We start from the raw sequence: 23011 nt of genomic DNA, 5'->3' as shown, positions 1-23011 counted from the left end.
TTCCTAATAATTGCTCCCACAGTTGATTTCTTCAAACCAAGCTGCTTACCTATTGCAGATTCAGTCTTCCCAGCCTGGTGCAGGTCTACAATTTTGTTTCTGGTGTCCTTTGACAGCTCTTTGGTCTTGGCCATAGTGGAGTTTGGAGTGTGACTGTTTGAGGTTGTGGACAGGTGTCTTTTATACTGATAACAAGTTCAAACAGGTGCCATTAATACAGGTAACGAGTGGAGGACAGAGGAGCCTCTTAAAGAAGAAGTTACAGGTCTGTGAGAGCCAGAAATCTTGCTTGTTTGTAGGTGACCAAATACTTATTTTCCACCATAATTTGCAGATAAATTCTATAAAAATCCTACAATGTGATTTTCTGGATTTTTTTTCCTCAATTTGTCTGTCATAGTTGACGTGTACCTATGATGAAAATTACAGGCCTCTCTCATCTTTTTAAGTGGGAGAACTTGCACAATTGGTGGCTGACTAAATACTTTTTTCCCCACTGTATGTGTATATGTATGTATGTGTATATGTATGTATATGTATGTATGTACAGTGGGGAGAACAAGTATTTGATACACTGCCGATTTTGCAGGTTTTCCTACTTACAAAGCATGTAGAGGTCTGTAATTTTTATCATAGGTACACTTCAACTGTGAGAGACGGAATCTAAAACAAAAATCCAGAAAATCACATTGTATGATTTTTAAGTAATTAATTTGCATTTTATTGAATATCATAAGTATTTGATACATCAGAAAAGCAGAACTTAATATTTGGTACAGAAACCTTTGTTTGCTATTACAGAGATCATACATTTCCTGTAGGTCTTGACCAGGTTTGCACACACTGCAGCAGGGATTTTGGCCCACTCCTCCATACAGACCTTCTCCAGATCCTTCAGGTTTCGGGGCTGTCGCTGGGCAATACAGACTTTCAGCTTCCTCCAAATATTTTCTATTGGGTTCAGGTCTGGAGACTGGCTAGGCCACTCCAGGACCTTGAGATGCCTCTTACGGAGCCACTCCTTAGTTGCCCTGGCTGTGTGTTTCGGGTCATTGTCATGCTGGAAGACCCAGCCACGACCCATCTTCAATGCTCTTACTGAGGGAAGGAGGTTGTTGGCCAAGATCTCGCGATACATGGCCCCATCCATCCTCCCCTCAATACGGTGCAGTCATCCTGTCCCCTTTGCAGAAAAGCATCCCCAAAGAATGATGTTTCCACCTCCATGCTTCACGGTAGGGATGGTGTTCTTGGGGTTGTACTCATCCTTCTTCTTCCTCCAAACACGGCGAGTGGAGTTTAGACCAAAAACCTATATTTTTGTCTCATCAGACCACATCACCTTCTCCCATTCCTCCTCTGGATCATCCAGATGGTCATTGGCAGACTTCAGACGGGCCTGGACATGCGCTGGCTTGAGCAGGGGGACCTTGCGTGCACTGCAGGATTTTAATCCATGACGGCGTAGTATGTTACCAATGGTTTTCTTTGAGACTGTGGTCCCAGCTCTCTTCAGGTCATTGACCAGGTCCTGCCGTGTAGTTCTGGGCTGATCCCTCACCTTCCTCATGATCATTGATGCCCCACGAGGTGAGATCTTGCATGGAGCCCCAGACCGAGGGTGATTGACCATCATCTTGAACTTCTTCCATTTTCTAATAATTGCGCCAACAGTTGTTGCCTTCTCACCAAGCTGCTTTCCTATTGTCCTGTAGCCCATCCCAGCCTTGTGCAGGTCCACAATTTTATCCCTGATGTCTTTACACAGCTCTCTGGTCTTTGCCATTGTGGAGAGGTTGGAGTCTGTTTGATTGAGTGTGTGGACAGGTGTCTTTTATACAGGTAACGAGTTCAAACAGGTGCAGTTAATACAGGTAATGAGTGGAGAACAGGAGGGCTTCTTAAAGAAAAACTAACAGGTCTGTGAGAGCCGGAATTCTTACTGGTTGGTAGGTGATCAAATACTTATGTCATGCAATAAAATGCAAATTAATTACTTAAAAATCATACAATGTGATTTTCTGGATTTTTGTTTTAGATTCCATCTCTCACAGTTGAAGTGTACCTATGATAAAAATTACAGACCTCTACATGCTTTGTAAGTAGGAAAACCTGCAAAATCGGCAGTGTATCAAATACTTGTTCTCCCCACTGTACATACATACATATACATACATATACACATACATACATATACACATACAGTGGGGAAAAAAGTATTTAGTCAGCCACCAATTGTGCAAGTTCTCCGACTTAAAAAGATGAGAGAGGCCTGTAATTTTCATCATAGGTACACGTCAACTATGACAGACAAATTGAGGAAAAAAAATCCAGAAAATCACATTGTAGGATTTTTATAGAATTTATCTGCAAATTATGGTGGAAAATAAGTATTTGGTCACCTACAAACAAGCAAGATTTCTGGCTCTCACAGACCTGTAACTTCTTCTTTAAGAGGCTCCTCTGTCCTCCACTCGTTACCTGTATTAATGGCACCTGTTTGAACTTGTTATCAGTATAAAAGACACCTGTCCACAACCTCAAACAGTCACACTCCAAACTCCACTATGGCCAAGACCAAAGAGCTGTCAAAGGACACCAGAAACAAAATTGTAGACCTGCACCAGGCTGGGAAGACTGAATCTACAATAGGTAAGCAGCTTGGTTTGAAGAAATCAACTGTGGGAGCAATTATTAGGAAATGGAAGACATACAAGACCACTGATAATCTCCCTCGATCTGGCGCTCCACGCAAGATCTCACCCCATGGGGTCAAAATGATCACAAGAACGTGAGCAAAAATCCCAGAAAAACATGGGGGGACCTAGTGAATGACCTGCAGAGAGCTGGGACCAAAGTAACAAAGCCTACCATCAGTAACACACTACGCCGCCAGGGACTCAAATCCTGCAGTGCCAGATGTGTCCCCCTGCTTAAGCCAGTACATGTCCAGGCCCGTCTGAAGTTTGCTAGTGCATTTGGATGATCCAGACGAGGATTGGGAGAATGTCATATGGTCAGATGAAACCAAAATATAACTTTTTGGTAAAAACTCAACTCGTCGTGTTTGGAGGACAAAGAATGCTGAGTTGCATCCAAAGAACACCATACCTACTGTGAAGCATGGGGGTGGAAACATCATGCTTTGGGGCTGTTTTTCTGCAAAGGGACCAGGACGACTGATCCGTGTAAAGGAAAGAATGAATGGGGCCATGTATCGTGAGATTTTGAGTGAAAACCTCCTTCCATCAGCAAGGGCATTGAAGATGAAACGTGGCTGGGTCTTTCAGCATGACAATGATCCCAAACACATCGCCCGGGCAACGAAGGAGTGGCTTCGTAAGAAGCATTTCAAGGTCCTGGAGTGGCCTAGCCAGTCTCCAGATCTCAACCCCATAGAAAATCTTTGGAGGGAGTTGAAAGTCTGTGTTGCCCAGCGACAGCCCCAAAACATCAATGCTCTAGAGGAGATCTGCATGGAGGAATGGGCCAAAATACCAGCAACAGTGTGTGAAAACCTTCTGAAGACTTACAGAAAACATTTGACCTGTGTCATTGCCAACAAAGGGTATATAACAAAGTATTGAGAAACTTTTGTTATTGACCAAATACTTATTTTCCACCATAATTTGCAAATAAATTCATAAAAAATCCTACAATGTGATTTTCTGGAAAAAAAATTATCATTTTGTCTGTCATAGTTGACGTGTACCTATGATGAAAATTACAGGCCTCTCTCATCTTTTTAAGTGGGAGAACTTGCACAATTGGTGGCTGACTAAATACTTTTTTTCCCCACTGTATACATACAGTTGAAGTCGGAAGTTTACATACACTTAGGTTGGAGTCATTAAAACTCTCCACAAATGTCTTGTTAACAAACTATAGTTTTGGCAATACAGTGAGGGAAAAAAGTATTTGATCCCCTGCTGATTTTGTACGTTTGCCCACTGACAAAGACATGATCAGTCTATAATTTTAATGGTAGGTTTATTTGAACAGTGAGAGACAGAATAACAACAATCAAATCCAGAAAAATCCATGTCAAAAATGTTATCAATTGATTTGCATTTTAATGAGGGAAATAAGTACACTGCTCAAAAAAATTAAGGGAACACTTAAATAACACATCCTAGATCTGAATGAATGAAATAATCTTATTAAATACGTTTTTCTTTACATAGTTGAATGTGCTGACAACAAAATCACACAAAAATTATCAATGGAAATCAAATGTATCAACCCATGGAGGTCTGGATTTGGAGTCACCCTCAAAATTAAAGCGGAAAACCACACTACAGGCTGATCCAACTTTGATGTAATGTCCTTAAAACAAGTGAAAATGAGGATCAGTGGTGTGTGTGGCCTCCATGTGCCTGTATGACCTCCCTACAACGCCTGGGCATGCTCCTGATGAGGTGGCGGATGGTCTCCTGAGGGATCTCCTCCCAGACCTGGACTAAAGCATCCGCCAACTCCTGGACAGTCTGTGGTGCAACGTGGCGTTGGTGGATGGAGCGAGACATGATGTCCCAGATGTGCTCAATTGGATTCAGGTCTGGGGAACGGGCGGGCCAGTCCATAGCATCAATGCCTTCCTCTTGCAGGAACTGCTGACACACTCCAGCCACATGAGGTCTAGCATTGTCTTGCATTAGGAGGAACCCAGGGCCAACCGCACCAGCATATGGTCTCACAAGGGGTCTGAGGATCTCATCTCGGTACCTAATGGCAGTCAGGCTACCTCTGGCGAGCACATGGAGGGCTGTGCGGCCCCCCAAAGAAATGCCACCCCACACCATGACTGACCCACCGCCAAACCGGTCATGCTGGAGGATGTTGCAGGCAGCAGAACGTTCTCCACGGCGTCTCCAGACTCTGTCACGTCTGTCACATGTACTCAGTGTGAACCTGCTTTCATCTGTGAAGAGCACAGGGCGCCAGTGGCGAATTTGCCAATCTTGGTGTTCTCTGGCAAATGCAAAACGTCCTGCACGGTGTTGGGCTGTAAGCACAACTCCCATCTGTGGACGTCGGGCCCTCATACCACCCTCATGGAGTCTGTTTCTGACCGTTTGAGCAGACACATGCACATTTGTGGCCTGCTGGAGGTCATTTTGCAGGGCTCTGGCAGTGCTCCTCCTGCTCCTCCTTGCACAAAGGCGGAGGTAGCAGTCCTGCTGCTGGGTTGTTGCCCTCCTACGGCCTCCTTCACATCTCCTGATGTACTGGCCTGTCTCCTGGTAGCGCCTCCATGCTCTGGACACTACGCTGACAGACACAGCAAACCTTCATGCCACAACTCGCATTGATGTGCCATCCTGGATGAGCTGCACTACCTGAGCCACTTGTGTGGGTTGTAGACTCCGTCTCATGCTACCACTAGAGTGAAAGCACCGCCAGCCAGGGACGGCCTGTTCAATAGGGCGATATGGGCGACGCACTGCCAAACGGGAAAAGGAAGGGATTTTTTTTCTAATCAATTATATCACGGCAACAGTAGTTATCAGTGTTTTAATCTATACGTCTGATCTGCCACAGTGCCACACTGCCACTAAATGTCGAATCAGGCTAAAGTCGTGCTTCAAATGGCTCCACCCCCTTTTGGGGCGATTTCAGTCAGATTGAAAATCGCCCAGAACTTCTGTCATAGACTCCCATGTAAAATATATTTTTTTCAAATTTCAGAGCCTTCAATACAATCTCAATGGGTGTCTGTGGGCTTGCACTTACGCGCTTTCGTCATACGTTACGTAACCATGAACGTAACTGAGAAAAGAGTGGATTGTTTGAAAGAAATTCCTTTTTGTCGGCGAACAAATGAAGATAAATTGGCAACGAAACAATTAGGACCTCCCAGACCAAATTTAATAATTCAACAGGTTTCTACTAAAGGCGGAAAGTCCTACACCCGAGGATTTTCCAAAAATTGGTACGAACGAAAAAAGACATTGCCACTCACTCAACTGGATGACGAGGGATACAGGCTAGCTGTCCGCCGCCACAACGATGAGGTTAGTGTTGATAATCACAAGTTTACTGGATGTGGATATGGTGTAATAAAGGCAGTTTATTCAGAGGTAAATATATCTGGAATCGCGTTCACGGACCCGTTCGTCAAACTCTTAGGGAGCTATAAATTAAGCCCCATTACTTACCATATCAGATAAGAGAAATTGCTGCAGCTACATATATTTTACATCCTGGCCCTACATAGTTCACTATTTGCATCACTTACCAAAATATTACATGTGGTCATATATGCTTGGAAAGTGGAGATGCCATAGAACGTCAAAAAAGTAAACATTGCTGGAGACACATTGCCGTTTTGGAGAAGACATCGCGTTTGCTAGCGAAGAGATTTGTTGTGGCAAATGAACTTGGGCTGGGAATTGCCAGGAACCTCACGATAAGATATATGCATCAGCATTGCGAGTCTCATGATTCTATACGTATTGCGATTCGATACTGTGATTTTATTGCGCACCATATGTCTGTTGCAGAGGGATCAGAAAGCCATGAGAACGAGTTTTGATCAGTCATGGAAATAAAAGTGCTGAAAACAAATTGGCTCCCAATGTGAAAAGATTGAGAACAAGCTATGAAGGAACAATAATGGTGTTTTGGTGCAGGTACAGCCAACTAGCGCTAAAATATTGCGATATTGTCAATACAGTATATCGTAAAGTATCACTATGTAACTCGATTTCTTTCACCCCAATCCCTCAAATTAACGGTAAATAACTGAATTGTTTGCCCCACATTTAGCTAAGATGATTAGCTAGCCAGCTAAAATGTTTTAGTTAGTTAGCAGTCGCATCTACAATAGTTTACTGTCAATAACATGTCTCCAAAAATGACGTGGTGTCTCCAATTGTGTTGACATTTTACAATTGCAATGCGCATCCATGAGTATCCACTTTCTGTAGCTCAGCTGGTAGAGCATGGTGCTTGTAACGCCAAGGTAGTGGGTTCGATCCCCGGGACCACCCATACACAAAAATGTATGCACGCATGACTGTAAGTCGCTTTGGATAAAAGCGTCTGCTAAATGGCATATTATTATTATTATTATTATTATTATTATCTGAAGAGAGCCCCGAAACATTGTGTGCAGACATTTTATGCAATAAATGAAGTAGGTTCAATCTAGTAGTTCTGATCTTCTGATTGGTCCTGATGAGTTGGGCGAGGTCCCCTGCAGGCTACTGTCACTGTTGCATTGGCTCTGAGTCGGGTTCTCTGTCTTCAAATGTTCAGCCTAAGAGAGGGGATTTTTGTGTGTGTGTGTGTGTGTGTGTGTGTTTAACAGTGATGATGTGTGTGTGTGTGTGTGTGTGTGTGTGTGTGTGTGTGTTTGTGTGTGTGTTTGTGTGTGTGTGTGTGTGTGTCCTCAGAGCAAGAACTCGTGAGTTGGAAGAACTGAGAGGCCTATGGCGTGGGTGTTGTCCTTGGCCACCTGCTGACAAGGCTGACAAGATAGGACCCTTTTGTCCATTGTTATTGGATAGGAACAGAACTTATAACCAGCTCCTGACCTAAATAGATCTTAGCACAACATTTTACTCAACATATCATATTCCATATTCACTATAACAAATATATTTACTACGACATTAGCAAGAACCGCCACATCCTCAGCCGGCTAATCCAGTGTGTGAAGTTTTGCGGAGTGTTTGAGTTAGCTTTGCGAGGCAAAGATGAAACTGAGGGCTCCACCAACCCTGGTAAGCCAACACTTTTGAGATCAGTCAATAAATGCTTCTGGTATTGACTTATATGCTGCCCCTGTCTTCATGTTGTTGCTGGACATATCTTTTTTTTAATGTGTGTAGGTCACCTAAATCATCAGAAAAATTGCCCCTCCTGAGAATTTTTTCAGGAGCCGCCACTGCCGCCAGCATTCAAAAGTGACCAAAACATCAGCCAGGAAGCATAGGAACTGAGAAGTGGTCTCTGGTCACCACCTGCAAAACCTGTCCTTTATTGGGGGTGTCTTGCTAATTGCCTATCATTTCCACCTGTTGTCTATTCCATTTGCACAACAGCATGTGAAATTTATTGTCAATCAGTGTTGCTTCCTAAGTGGACAGTTTGATTTCACAGAAGTGTGATTGACTTGGAGTTACATTGTGTTGTTTAAGTGTTCCCTTTATTTTTTTGAGCAGTGTATTTGACCCCTCTGCAAAACATTACTTAGTACTTGGTGGCAAAACCCTTGTTGGCAATCACAGAGCTCAGACGTTTCTTGTAGTTGGCCACCAGGTTTGCACACATCTCAGGAGGGATTTTGTCCCACTCCTCTTTGCAGATCTTCTCCAAGTCATTAAGGTTTCGAGGCTGACGTTTGGCAACTCGAACCTTCAGCTCCCTCCACAGATTTTCTATGGGATTAAGGTCTGTAGACTGGCTAGGCCACTCCAGGACCTTAATGTGCTTCTTCTTGAGCCACTTCTTTGTTGCCTTGGCCATGTTTTTTGGGTCATTGTCATTCTGGAATACCCATCCACAACCCATTTTCAATGCCCTGGCTGAGGGAAGGAGGTTCTCACCCAAGATTTGACGGTACATGGCCCCGTCCATCGTCCCTTTGATGCGGTGAAGTTGTCCTGTCCCGTTAGCAGCAAAACACCCCCAAAGCATAATGTTTCCACCTCCATGTTTGACGGTGGGGATGGTGTTGTTGGGGTCATAGGCAGCATTCCTCCTCCTCCAAACATGGTGAGTTAAATTGATGCCAAAGAGCTCGATTTTGGTCTCATCTGACTACAACACTTTCACCCAGTTCTCCTCTGAATCATTCAGATGTTCATTGGCAAACTTCAGACGGCCCTGTATATGTGCTTTCTTGAGCAGGGGGACCTTGCGGGCGCTGCAGGATTTCAGTCCTTCACGGTGTAGTGTGTTACCAATTGTTTTCTTGGTGACTATGGTCCCAGCTGCCTTGAGATCATTGACAAGATCCTCCCGTGTAGTTCTGGGCTGATTCCTCACCGTTCTCATGATCATTGCAACTCCACGAGGTGAGATCTTGCATGGAGCCCCAGGCCGAGGGAGATTGACAGTACTTTTGTGTTTCTTCCAACTGTTGTCAACTTCTCACCAATCTGCTTGGCGATGGTCTTGAAGCCCATTCCAGCCTTGTGTAGGTCTACAATCTTGTCCCTGACATCCTTGGAGAGCTCTTTGGTCTTGGCCATGGTGGAGAGTTTGGAATCTGATTGATTGATAACTTCTGTGGACAAGTGTCTTTTATACAGGTAACAAACTGAGATTAGGAGCACTCCCTTTAAGAGTGTGCTCCTAATCTCAGCTCGTTACCTGTATAAAAGACACCTGGGAGCCAGAAATCTTTCTGATTGAGAGGGGGTCAAATACTTATTACCCTCATGAAATGCAAATCAATTTATAACATTTTGGATTTTTTTGTTGTTATTCTGTCTCTCACTGTTCAAATAAACCTACCATTAAAATTATAGACTGATCATTTCTTTGTCAGTGGGCAAACATACAAAATCAGCAGGGGATCAAATACTTTTTTCCCTCACTGTACTTTGTGCATGACACAAGTAATTTTTCCAACAATTGTTTACAGACAGATTATTTCACTGTATCGCAATTCCAGTGGGTCAGAAGTTTACATACACTAAGTTGACTGTGCCTTTAAACAGCTTTGAAAATTCCAGAAAATTATGTCATGGCTTTAGAAGCTTCTGATAGGTTAATTGACATCATTTGAGTCAATTGGAGGTGTACCTGTGGATATATTTCAAGGCCTACAGTGGGGAGAACAATTATTTGATACACTGCCGATTTTGCAGGTTTTCCTACTTACAAAGCATGTAGAGGTCTGTAATGTTTATCATAGGTACACTTCAACTGTGAGAGACGGAATCTAAAACAAAAATCCAGAAAATCACATTGTTTAAGTAATTAATTTGCATTTTATTGCATGACATAAGTATTTGATCATCAGAAAAGCAGAACTTAATATTTGGTACAGAAACCTTTGTTTGCAATTACAGAGATCATAAGTTTCCTGTAGGTCTTGACCAGGTTTGCACACACTGCAACAGGGATTTTGGCCCACTCCTCCATACAGACCTTCTCCAGATCCTTCAGGTTTCGGGGCTGTCGCTGGGCAATACAGACTTTCAGCTCCATCCAAAGATTTTCTATTGGGTTCAGGTCTGGAGACTGACTAGGCCACTCCAGGACCTTGAGATGCTTCTTACGGAGCCACTCCTTAGTTGCCCTGGCTGTGTGTTTCGGGTCGTTGTCATGCTGGAAGACCCAGCCACGACCCATCTTCAATGCTCTTACTGAGGGAAGGAGGTTGTTGGCCAAGATCTCGCGATACATGGCCCCATCCATCCTCCCCTCAATATGGTGCAGTCGTCTTGTCCCCTTTGCAGAAAAGCATCCCCAAAGAATGATGTTTCCACCTCCATGCTTCACGGTTGGGATGGTGTTCTTGGGGTTGTACTCATCCTTCTTCTTCCTCCAAACATGGCGAGTGGAGTTTAAACCAAAAAGCTCTATTTCTGTCTCATTAGACCACATGACCTTCTCCCATTCCTCCTCTGGATCATCCAGATGGTCATTGGCAAACTTCAGACGGGCCTGGACATGCAGTGGCTTGAGCAGGGAGACCTTGCGTGCGCTGCAGGATTTTAATCCATGACGGCATAGTGTGTTACTATTGGGTTTCTTTGAGACTGTGGTCCCAGCTCTCTTCAGGTCATTGACCAGGTCCTGCTGTGTAGTTCTGGGCTGATCCCTCACCTTCCTCATGATCATTGATGCCCCACAAGGTGAGATCTTGCATGGAGCCCCAGACCGAGGGCGATTGACCGTCATCTTGAACTTCTTCCATTTTCTAATAATTGCGCCAACAGTTGTTACCTTCTCACCAAGCTGCTTGCCTATTTACCTGTAGCCCATCCCAGCCTTGTGCAGGTCTACAATTTTATCCCTGATGTCCTTACACAGCTCTCTGGTCTTGCCAATTGTGGAGAGGTTGGAGTCTGTTTGATTGAGTGTGTGGACAGGTGTCTTTTATACAGGTAACGAGTTCAAACAGGTGCAGTTAATACAGGTAATGAGTGGAGAACAGGAGGGCTTCTTAAAGAAAAACTAACAGGTCTGTGAGAGCCGGAATTCTTACTGGTTGGTAGGTGATCAAATACTTATGTCATGCAATAAAATGCAAATTAATTACTTAAAAATCATACAATGTGATTTTCTGGATTTTTGTTTTAGATTCCGTCTATCACAGTTGAAGTGTACCTATGATAAAAATTACAGACCTCTACATGCTTTGTAAGTAGGAAATCCTGCAAAATCGTCAGTGTATCAAATACTTGTTCTCCCCACTGTACATACTATATACATTTTATGGACACAGTCAATTTTACAATAATTATATGTTGTTTGTTTTTACTCCTGAACTTCCTCTACCCTCAACCCCTCCGATCATTTTTATGATGTCCATCCGGTTTGCTTCTTTCACAAAAGCTCTCAACCTATAACTTATATAATTATTATGGACACAGTATGCTTTACATTAGTTATCTTGTTGTTATTAGTTGTTGTTAGTTGTTATTATTCCCATCCTTCAGCTCCATTCAACACCTCCCATCTATCTCTTAACACCATCCATATTGGATTTCTATTTGCCATATATTTTTCAACTGTACTGTGATGTTTCACAAAAGTTCTGAACCCTTCTATTCTCATTGTTTCTACAGATTATAAATTGAAAATAAAAATGTTTGCTAAAAGTATTATAATATTATTGATAGATTGACTATGACTTTTCAGATCACCCAGTAGTGCTATCTGCAGGGTTAGCTCCAGGTAAATATTGCAATCCTTCAGCCATTCCTGGACCTGTGTCCAAAAACAAGCTACAAATGGACAGTACCAAAACAAATGATCTAATGATTCTGTCTCTTCGCAGGAAATCTGCAGAGCTGGGAAGATTGTATCCCCCATATAAATAACATTATATTGGTAGTAAGAATTTTGTATAATAATTAAGACATCAGCATGTCTTAACATTCCTAAAGAGCAAGAAATGTGAAATGATTGGACTAAAATCGAAGCCAAGTATCCTGAACAAATGAAACCCTGGAGGGAGGAAAAGGTAACAGCAGTGCTCCTCTACACACCTAACATCTTTGTTCCATATTATTTATTCATCAGAGAAGTAGATGCATAAAGCCTCACACATTGTTGCCCTTTTCCTGTTCCCCGGGGCCCATCCACTTTACTGGGACAGGACTATTGAAATAACATCATCCCTTCATGAATAACAAGATAGATGAACACAACAGATGTTGGTCTGCATTGAGATCATGTAGTCGAGGTAGTGGGAGACCTTTGTGGAAGACTGACTGATGCATTTGACTCATTAGAAACCAATTATACAAGGAGTTAATGTAAAGAGCTCTGGATGAAGCTCTCATATTATGCTTTTATGCACCAATCAAACCTCTGACTAATAATCTCCAAACTTCCCTGACAGAATCAAAAATAACATGTATTTATATATCTAATGTAATACATCTCTATTCATCTCACCTGTGTTTCCACTCTTTCCACAGCTGGTGGTGGACAGAGGCCACAGAGCAGGTGGGACAGAGACCGTAGGGCGAACCCGGGACCTGACCCCCTGTAGCTGGGTGTGGGGCTCTGGGACCTGAGAGATGGTAGTGTGGTGCACTGTGGCACAGAGAAGGCTGACTGAGCTGGGGCTAGGACTGGGCCGACAGTGGGACAGATCTTCTACAGTCACTGGAGATTGACTGGCGGGAGACAGGACGGTGGTGCTGTTGAAGGTCTGGCTCCCTGGGTCTCTTCTGCCCGCTGTTGGCACTGGGAAAAAGCCACCAGCGACTGCATGGCACTGATGAAGGCGTCGTGGTGCCTGACTAGGTTACACACCCACTTGGACAGACCTGGGGTAAACAGAGACTAATCCTGTTAGTGGAAGAGCATCCCACCACCTGCACTCATTTAAAAACAAATTAATAATATAAAAACAAATTATTTATCATTTCTAATAACACTTATTTTATTTTGCTCAATTCTGCATGTGAACAGACCAATCCCCTAGGTTAAAATAATGCACCACAACACAAGTCCTCTATCTTGTGAACTACCATCACCACCAAGTGCCCAAGATAAGAAATGACACACTGTGTCAGACAACAGGGACATTATAGGGCTTGTTTGTGAGTAATTTAAGCTCTTAAGTGGCTGCAACCTGCAATCATTCATTTCAGTACCTGAGATGTATTTGTTGGGGTTGTTCCCAAACCGGTCGTCTACCAGAATGTGGGCTCCCCTTTAATTCTTGTGTCTGATACACCTGTGGTAGCAAAAACATTTTCAAGTTCAGGTAATAACCTCCTGGTTTTTCCAAAATGTTTTCAGTTTACTGATCATGAGCTTGATTTGTGAGCTAGGATGAAGTCTCCTGTGATAGGCTGAGTTGAAGATGGAGAAACAAACAGGAACACAAACAAAGAGAGCCGTCCCTGCCCAGGGCCTGGATCTCATACCAGCAGGAGCCTGACAGTAGACCCCTGGCTTTACAGTGCTGGTCATTATACTTCATCTTCAGCTCCACCTGAAAACACACAGCAGGAATGTTAGATGGAGACACACCTCACAGGACAGGTCATCAGGACACTGCTATACTGCCACACTGCCACCACAGACAAATCAAAGCTGAAAACAGAGCAGAACAGACAACGGGAGACGAGACGGACTGGTATGCTTACAAACACATTGAAAGATTAATAATAGAAAACATTTGTCCTGTTTTTATAACCTGGTTAGCTGAAGTCACTAGTCTGTTGCATATGGAAAATATTTGTCATAATATCTCTGGCAAATCCAGCACATTTGATAAGATATGGCAACCCTTTCTGTCTTATCTATCAGGTGATGATGGGCAACATGACACGCAGTCTGCAATCCACCCTGATCTGAATACTTTATGAATGCACTGTATATCTATCTATCTATCTATCTATCTATCTATCTATCTATCTATCTATCTATCTATCTATCTATCTATCTATCTATCTATCTATCTATCTATCTATCTATCTATCTATCTATCTATCTATCTATCTATCTATCTATCTATCTATCTATCTATCTATCTATCTATCTATCTATCTATCTATCTATCTATCTATCTATCTACCTATCTACCTATCTATCTATCTATCTATATAAACAATATAAAATATTTGCAATCAAATGTCATTTTTGGGGAACAATAAAGTAATGTTGAACTGAAGCAGCCCTCGATTTTCCAAAATCATGACATTTCAATGAATCTTGTGTCGCCCGGAGCATTATCTTTGACATGATGTGAGAAGGACAAATCAATCGCTACCTGTCAGACACCCCAAAACCACCAAATGTGCTCCAGTGGCTGATAGGCGGCTGATTGGCTAACTATAGCTGTGGGCCATCACCTGTGCTCTGACCTGCCATCCAGCACCTTTCAGGCATCAGGAAGGGCACATCCATTGAGAACTAATGTGATTAATGTGGGCTGTGGAGTGGGAAGGTGAGGGGCAGACGGGGAGCTCAGGGGAAGACGCCAACCCCCTGTTAAAAACACATAGGGCCTGAAGAGGTTTGTTATTGCCTGCCCAGAATGCCCCCTCAGACAGATCTGTTGTGAAAGGGGGAATAAAGGGGGGATACAGCGGAGGTGAAGAAGAGCAGAGACGGGAGGAAGGAGGGGGTCTAGTCAACACAAGTGATGAAGGTGGTTTAGTAGACAGATCTGTTGAGAAAGATGGGGGGATAGAGCAAAAAGGCAAAGAGGTGGTGAGACAGGAGGTAGGGGGGGCAGAAAAGGTGGTCCAGTCAACACAAGACGAGCAACAAGCCACGCCACAAAAAGGACACGAAAGCATCCATCTCCATCAATTTGCATCCATCCATCAATCCATCTCTCCTGGATTTTCAGCGCTAACCTTTTGGGATTGACAAGTGAAAAGTTCATGTGGCGTCTGACGGGCGGGACATATGGGACATGCCGGTGAACAGGGCTCTAACGGGGACTGACAGGCAGGTGCCGTGTGTTCACAGCCCAGAGCACCATGACCCCCAATGACACAGGGACACAGGCATGTACACACTGTTCCCCGCTCTCTGCTTTCTGTCCTAGGCAGAGAGATGTGTCATAACTGGACGTCAACATGGCCTGGATGAGTCCGTCCAACTGGACGTCAACATGGCCTGGATGAGTCCGTCCATACTCAGAACACGTATTTGGTCTGAACCAAATAAAAAGCAGGAATTAGATTCCTTTAAATAAATAAAAAAACGCCTCACTAGACCATGTCAAAATGGATGAGCAGTAGCCATGCCATTTTCTTGCTGGACAGATGTATACTACTCATGTCATGGGGGCTCAAGAGGCACAGGCTAGCGGCTGTATGGTGAGATGAGATGTCTCCTCCTGTCTGTTAAACACCAGAGGGGTTGACGCATATGCTTCTGAGACCATGAAACGAACGGAAATGGCCAATAGCCCTGAGCCGCCAATGTCATCGAAATCCAATGGGAGTCCATTTCAGCATCCCACCCTGTGTCAACACCAGATCTGACATGACAGGATGCATATGTGAAAAGCCAATTCTAGCTTCTAGCGAATCTCCTCATAAATGTGAAAGAAACCGCCAGCTAGAAAGGATTAGTTAAAATGTCAGGAGATCGCTAGTCGCTCGCTCGCTTTGGACCGGTCCTCCCACTGCTACCTGTTCATGCTTAAAAACATACATTTGACCAGCAAGCATGGTTTGCAGCTGAGCGGACCTGTTTGTGTGTGCCCCCCCGGCAGTCCAAGCCATCTTGTGCCTGTCATTGAGATTGCCAAGCGCTCCATCTGCCTAATGTGGCAGAGCTGACAGCTGGGTGCCTCGTCCCTGTGTGAAGTGAACACACACTCACAAGCACCTAACCAGCACGCACACACACGCACACACACACTCTTACCCCCCCCCCCCCCCACAACAAAATTCCAAAGTGTCTCCCACTCATCAACATAGGATCTAAACTGTCTGGTCCTCCTCCTCCATAAAGTATGAAGTTGAAACACCAGGTCTCTATATAATGGTGTTCGGTGTCTTAAAATGTCTGCTGTGCTCCTCATTAAGCAAACAGAGATGCTGTATCAGCTGTAAGTGTCCTTTTATTGCCTGTTGAACCAGAGGATTGTTTCTCTCCCTCACACACGACTGTAAGACATGCCTGTTGTGGAAAAAACGACTCTACATGTGTATAATGTAACATTGGGTTAGTCCCAAATGGCACCCTATTCCTTATATAGTGCAGGGCTCTGGTCAAACGTAGTGCACTAAATAGGGAATAGGGTGCCATTTGGGATGTAGATTTAATGTAATAGTAGCTTAGCAGAGCTTTCGATGTGGAGGACTGTTTACAGTTCACCTTTGACCTCAGACACGATAACAGGCTAGTAAACACAACGCTGCTCTGTGCTTCGGTTAAAACCTTAAAAAGTTTTGCTGAGAGTTGGGTCTGGGAAAAGCAGTCTAGGCACGAAGGTAGGCGTCATACTACATGAGGGGTCTACACAAGCTATAGGGGGTGCATATTTGAAATGTGGGACAGGGTGAGTGAGTCTGTCAGGCGTGCGGTAGGTGTAATAGTGGAATCAAACGCAGGACTCAGAACGATATTCCCAAAGGCTTGTATTTTAGGCCAAACCAAGGCACATAGAAACTTTGCCCGGAGGCAACAATTACGCACGAAGGCGAAAAGAAACTGCGCACAAAACAGGTGCGACAAAATAGTAACCGCGCACAAACAGGTGCGACCAAATAGTAACCACGCACAAACAGGTGCGGAAATACTCCAGTATAATGGAGAGAAGCTCAACCGAGCAACACACACAACTGACGGAAAATCAATTACACACAACACTGGACAAACACAACGAGAAACTTATAGGACACTCATTACGCCAAAACAGAAACAGGTGTGAAAACAAACAGACCAAAGCAAACGAACAAGAAACAAACAGCGGTGGCAGCTAGAATTCCGGAGACGACGAACGCCGAAACCTGCCCGAACAAGGGAGATAGGCAGCCTCGGCCGAAACCGTGACAGTACCCCCCCCTTGACGCGCGGCTCCAGACGTGCGCCGACTCCGGCCTCGGGGACGACCAGGAGGACGCGGCGCAGGGCGCGTCGGATGCCCCCGATGGAATTCCGTCAGGAGCGACGGGTCCAAAACGTCTCTCCTCGGCACCCAGCACCGCTCCTCCGGGCCGTACCCCTCCCACTCCACTAGATACTGGAGACCCCCCATCCGACGTCTCGAATCCAAGATGGATCTCACGGAGTACGCCGGTGCCCCCTCGATGTCCAACGGGGGCGGAGGAGTCTCCAAGATCTCATCTTCTTGGAGTGGGCCCGCTACCACCGGCCTGAGAAGGGACACATGGAACGAGGGGTTAATACACTTATACTCCACAGGTAACATTAACCTATAACATACCTCGTTCAACCTTCTCAGGACTTTAAATGGCCCTACAAACCGCAGACCCAGTTTCCGACAGGGCAGGCGGAGGGGCAGGTTTCTGGTAGAGAGCCAGACTCGATCACCAGGTGCGTACACCGGTGCCTCACTGCGGTGGAGATCAGCGCTCGCCTTCTGACGTCGGTGGGCCCGCTGCAGGTGGACGTGTGCAGCGTTCCAAGTCTCCTCCGAGCGCCGCGCCCACTCATCCACCGCAGGAGCCTCGATCTGGCTCTGCTGCCAGGGTGCCAGAACCGGCTGGTAACCTAACACACATTGAAATGGAGTTAGGTTAGTGGAGGAATGGCGTAGGGAATTCTGGGCCATCTCGGCCCAGGGAACGTACCTCGACCACTCCTCCGGCCGGTCCCGGCAGTATGTTCGGAGAAACCTACCCACATCCTGGTTTACGCGTTCCACCTGCCCATTACTCTCCGGGTGGTAACCCGAGGTGAGGCTGACCGAGACCCCCAACCGCTCCATAAACGCTCTCCAGACTCTGGAGGTGAATTGGGGACCCCGATCAGCCACAATGTCCTCGGGTACCCCGTAGTGCCGGAACACATGGGTAAACAGTGCCTCGGCAGTTTGTAGGGCAGTAGGAAGACCCGGCATGGGGAGCAAACGACAGGCCTTAGAGAACCGATCCACCACGACCAGGATGGTAGTATTCCCTTGGGAGAGGGGAAGGTCTGTTATAAAGTCCACTGAGAGGTGGGACCATGGTCGTTGTGGAACGGGCAGGGGTAGCAACTTACCCCTAGGTAGATGTCTAGGCGCCTTACACTGGGCGCACACCGAGCAGGAGGAAACATAAACCCTCACATCCCTTGCCAACGTGGGCCACCAGTACTTGGCACTAAGACAGTGCACTGTCCGGCCGATACCCGGATGTCCAGAGGAGGGTGACGTGTGAGCCCAATAGATCAATCGATCCCGAACCTCGAGCGGAACGTACTTCCGACCCTCCGGGCACTGTGGTGGACTAGGGTCGGTGCGTAACGCCCGCTCGAGTTCAGAATCGACCTCCCACACTACCGGTGCCACCAGACACGACTCAGGCAGTATGGGAGTGGGCTCCACGGACCTCTCCTCCGTGTCATACCGCCGAGACAGCGCATCTGCCTTGCCATTCTGTGACCCAGGGATGTACGTGATCTTAAAAGTAAACCTGGTCAAGAACATACTCCATCTTGCCTGGCGAGGGTTCAGCCTCCTCGCCGCCCGGATGTACTCCAGGTTACGGTGGTCCGTCAAAATGAGGAAAGGGTGTTGAGCCCCCTCAAGCCAGTGCCTCCACACCTTTAGAGCCTGTACCACGGCTAACAGCTCCCTGTCCCCTACGTCATAGTTCCGCTCCGCCGGACTGAGCTTCTTGGAATAAAAAGCACAGGGGCGGAGTTTAGGTGGCGCGCCAGACCGTTGTGAAAGCACGGCTCCTAAACCGGCCTCCGACGCGTCCACCTCTACCTGGAACGGCAAAGAGGGATCCGGATGCGCCAGCACCGGGGCCGAGGTAAACAGGTCCTTCAGCCTCCCAAACGCCCTGTCCGCCTCGGCCGACCACTGCAGACGCACCGGACCCCCCTTCAACAGAGACGTGATGGGAGCTGCCACCTGTCCAAAACCCCGGATAAACCTCCTGTAGTAATTTGCAAACCCCAAAAACTGCTGCACCTCCTTCACAGTAGTTGGTGTTTGCCAATTACGCACGGCCGACACCCGGTCTACCTCCATCTTCACCCCTGACGCAGACAACTGATAACCCAAAAAGGAGACCGACTCCTGGAAAAACAGACACTTCTCTGCCTTCGCATACAGGTCGTGCTCCACCAGCCTCCGCAACACTCTTCGCACCAGGGCCACATGCTCGACACGGGTAGGCGAGTACACGAGAATGTCATCAATGTACACCACCACTCCCTGCCCCTGCATGTCCCTGAAGATCTCATCCACGAATGATTGGAAAACTGACGGAGCGTTCATCAACCCGTATGGCATGACCAGATACTCGTAATGGCCCGAGGTGGTACTAAAGGCTGTTTTCCATTCATCACCCTCCCTGATGCGCACCAAGTTGTACGCGCTCCTGAGATCTAATTTCGTGAAGAAACGCGCCCCATGCAACGACTCAGTCATGGTCGCAATCAGCGGGAGTGGATAACTATACTTCACCGTAATCTGATTGAGACCACGGTAGTCGATGCACGGACGCAAACCACCATCTTTTTTCTTCACGAAAAAGAAACTCGAGGACGCAGGGGAAGTGGAAGGCCGTATGTATCCTTGTCTCAGAGATTCGTCTATGTAAATCTCCATAGCTTTCTTCTCCTCCTGAGACAGAGGATACACATGGCTCCGTGGGAGCGCAGCTCCTGCCTGGAGGTCTATCGCACAATCCCCCTGCCTATGGGGTGGCAACCGCGTCGCCCTCGCCTTACTAAACGCAATAGCCAAATCCCCATATTCAGGTGGAACGGGCAATGCGGGCACCTGGTTTGGACTCTCCACCGAGGTAGCCCCTACGGAAACGCCCAAACATCTACCCACACACTGAGCAGACCACTCCATCAGAGCCCTCTCCTGCCACGAAATAGCTGGGTTATGGGTACTCAACCAGGGCATGCCCAGCACCACCGGATACGCAGGAGAATCAATCAGGAACAGCTGAATCATCTCCTGATGATCCCCCTGCGCACACATCCTAAGTGGCGCCGTGACCTCCCTGATCAAGCCCGTACCCAACGGACGACTATCTAGGGCATGAACGGGGAAAGGAACATCAACAGGAGTAAGGGGAATCCCTAACGCTAAACAAAACTTTTTATCAATAAAATTCCCAGCCGCGCCTGAATCTACCAGCGCCTTATGCTGGGACTGAGGTGCTACCTGTGGAAAACTGACAGGTATACAAAAATGGGCAACAGTGAGCTCTGGGTGAGTGGGGCGCCTACTCACCTGGAGGGAATCCCCAGTGCGGGACCTGTCGTCATCTCCCCTAGGAGGCCATCCCCAGCACCTAGCCGCGGTGTGTCCTCCCCGACCACAGTTGGTGCAGTGGATGGACCCCCTAGCCTGCCGACTCCTCCTTTCTCTAGCGCCAGCGCCCCCGAGCTCCATAGGACACGGCTCGGAGGCGCTGGAGGGCGAAATGGACGGACCCTCCGCAGGACGTCCGCGGGTAGCCAGCAGGTGATCCAGCCTGATGGACATGTCGACCAGCTGGTCGAAAGTGAGGCTGGTGTCCCTACAAGCAAGCTCCCGACGGATGTCCTCTCGTAGGCTACATCTGTATAAATCGATGAGGGCCCGATCATTCCACCCTGCATCTGCCGCTAGAGTACGGAATTCAAGAGCGAATTCCTGGGCACTCCTCCTCCCCTGCCGGAGGAAGACCAGACGCTCCCCCGCCGCTTTCCCCTCCGGGGGATGGTCAAACACCGCCCTGAAGCGGCGGGAGAACTCGTCGTATGTAATCGTCGTGGCGTCGATCTTCCTCCACTCCGCGTTGGCCCACTCCAACGCTTTACCGGCCAGGCAGGAGATCAGGGCGGACACGCTCTCATGCCCCGAAGGTGCCGGGTGCACTGTGGCCAGGTATAACTCCACCTGGAGTAGAAATCCCTGACACCCCGCCGCGGTCCCGTCGTAGGCCCTCGGGAGAGATAGTCGGACTCCTCGAGGTTCCGGCGCTGGAAGGAGCGGGCTGGCCGATGGTGCTGGCAGGGAGGGAGGTGGTGGAGGCGTACCCCAGCCTCGGATGGTGGAAATCACCTCCTGCAGGGCGGTCCCCATCTGTTGGATCTGCTCTCGTTGGTCCCGAACCTGGGCCTCCAGTCTCGTCTGAGCTGCTTCGGCTCCTGCTGATTCCATTGTAGGTGTGTAATTCTGTCAGGCGTGCGGTAGGTGTAATAGTGGAATCAAACGCAGGACTCAGAACGATATTCCCAAAGGCTTGTATTTTAGGCCAAACCAAGGCACATAGAAACTTTGCCCGGAGGCAACAATTACGCACGAAGGCGAAAAGAAACTGCGCACAAAACAGGTGCGACAAAATAGTAACCGCGCACAAACAGGTGCGACCAAATAGTAACCACGCACAAACAGGTGCGGAAATACTCCAGTATAATGGAGAGAAGCTCAACCGAGCAACACACACAACTGACGGAAAATCAATTACACACAACACTGGACAAACACAACGAGAAACTTATAGGACACTCATTACGCCAAAACAGAAACAGGTGTGAAAACAAACAGACCAAAGCAAACGAACAAGAAACAAACAGCGGTGGCGACGAACGCCGAAACCTGCCCGAACAAGGGAGAGAGGCAGCCTCGGCCGAAACCGTGACAGAGTCCAAGTTAACATGTGCTGAGAAAGGAATATCTATATGCGCTTCCGTAAAGGCATAAATGTTAAACAGGTGGGAGAGTAAGAATATATGTACTTTTGTGGCTCTGGGCATTAGAGCTAGACCATTTGAGTGTAGTAGGAGTGTAGTTGTGAGAGACAAAGTGTGCACTACATGTAATAAATAATAATAATATGCCATTTAGCAGACTCTTTTATCCAAAGCGACTTACAGTCATGTGTGCATACATTTTTACGTATGTGTGGTTGCGGGGATCGAACCCACTACCCTGGCGTTACAAGCGCCATGCTCTACCAATTGAGCTACAGAGGACCACATGTGTGATATGAGCATGCGTGCATGTGGGTGCGTATCCGACTCCTCTATAAGATCCCTGTCACAGCCAGGGCAGCGTTGTGTTGCTGTGTACCTGTGGCTTCTTGCCTGCCCGGTGCCTGCTGGGTTGTTTTAGCGTAGCTGTCAGAGGGGCCGTGGGGACAATCAGTCACAGTGATCTGGCCCTGACAGTCATTAGCGTCATGTCCTGTCCCCTCTTCTGGTAATGGGGGTCAGCTAGCAGACCTTACCACCCCCTCAGGGCTCCTCTGGGGCCAGGGCAGGCAGCTGACACACTAGGAAGAGAAGAACTAAATAAGGAAATAAGGAAAGAAAGAAAAAAGAGAGCAAGAGAGAGACCTTTACACCCCCTCAGGGCTCCTCTGGGGCTGGGGCAGCTGACATGAGGCCTGCCATTTACCCCATTTACTCAGTAGAGGACAGGAAAGAGATAACTTTTCAGAAAAGATCTGCTGTGCTGTTGGGTGAACCGGTTTCTCAGCATGAGAAGGACAAGGGGACTTTGGTGTATCCCTCAGGAGCCCATAGCACTCTCTCCCTTTCTAGTCGTCGGTCATATCTAGCCTACTTATCTCCCATCCCTCCAAGGCTACTCAAAAAGGAAGCTGCCAGCGGGCTACATGATAAAGCTAAATACCCTGACCTGCTCATCACAAACTTAATTTGAACTTACTCTACCTGTTGTCTGCTGATTTCGTCCTTATTCGGGTGGAAATATGAG

At 46.9% G+C, this 23011-nt stretch overlaps 1 pseudogene across 1 annotated transcript in view; it reads right to left on the bottom strand.

Annotated features, from left to right (window-relative positions):
• The window catches only part of LOC311106156 (Fanconi anemia group J protein homolog), an 81124-nt pseudogene that overhangs the window by 6034 nt on the left and 52079 nt on the right, over nucleotides 1–23011 (bottom strand). The window contains exons 13-15 of the transcript in view: nucleotides 13527–13636; nucleotides 13293–13375; nucleotides 12586–12962 (exon numbers count right to left, since the gene is read on the bottom strand). The product of the transcript in view is annotated as a Fanconi anemia group J protein homolog (transcript). The remainder of the gene's footprint in view (nucleotides 1–12585; nucleotides 12963–13292; nucleotides 13376–13526; nucleotides 13637–23011) is intronic.

This window comes from Coregonus lavaretus (assembly GCF_964263955.1).
Source record: "Coregonus lavaretus genome assembly, chromosome: 30".
Lineage (NCBI taxonomy): Eukaryota > Metazoa > Chordata > Actinopteri > Salmoniformes > Salmonidae > Coregonus > Coregonus lavaretus.
Note: the sequence above shows the minus strand (reverse complement) of the source record. Positions and strands in the feature narration are given on the sequence as shown.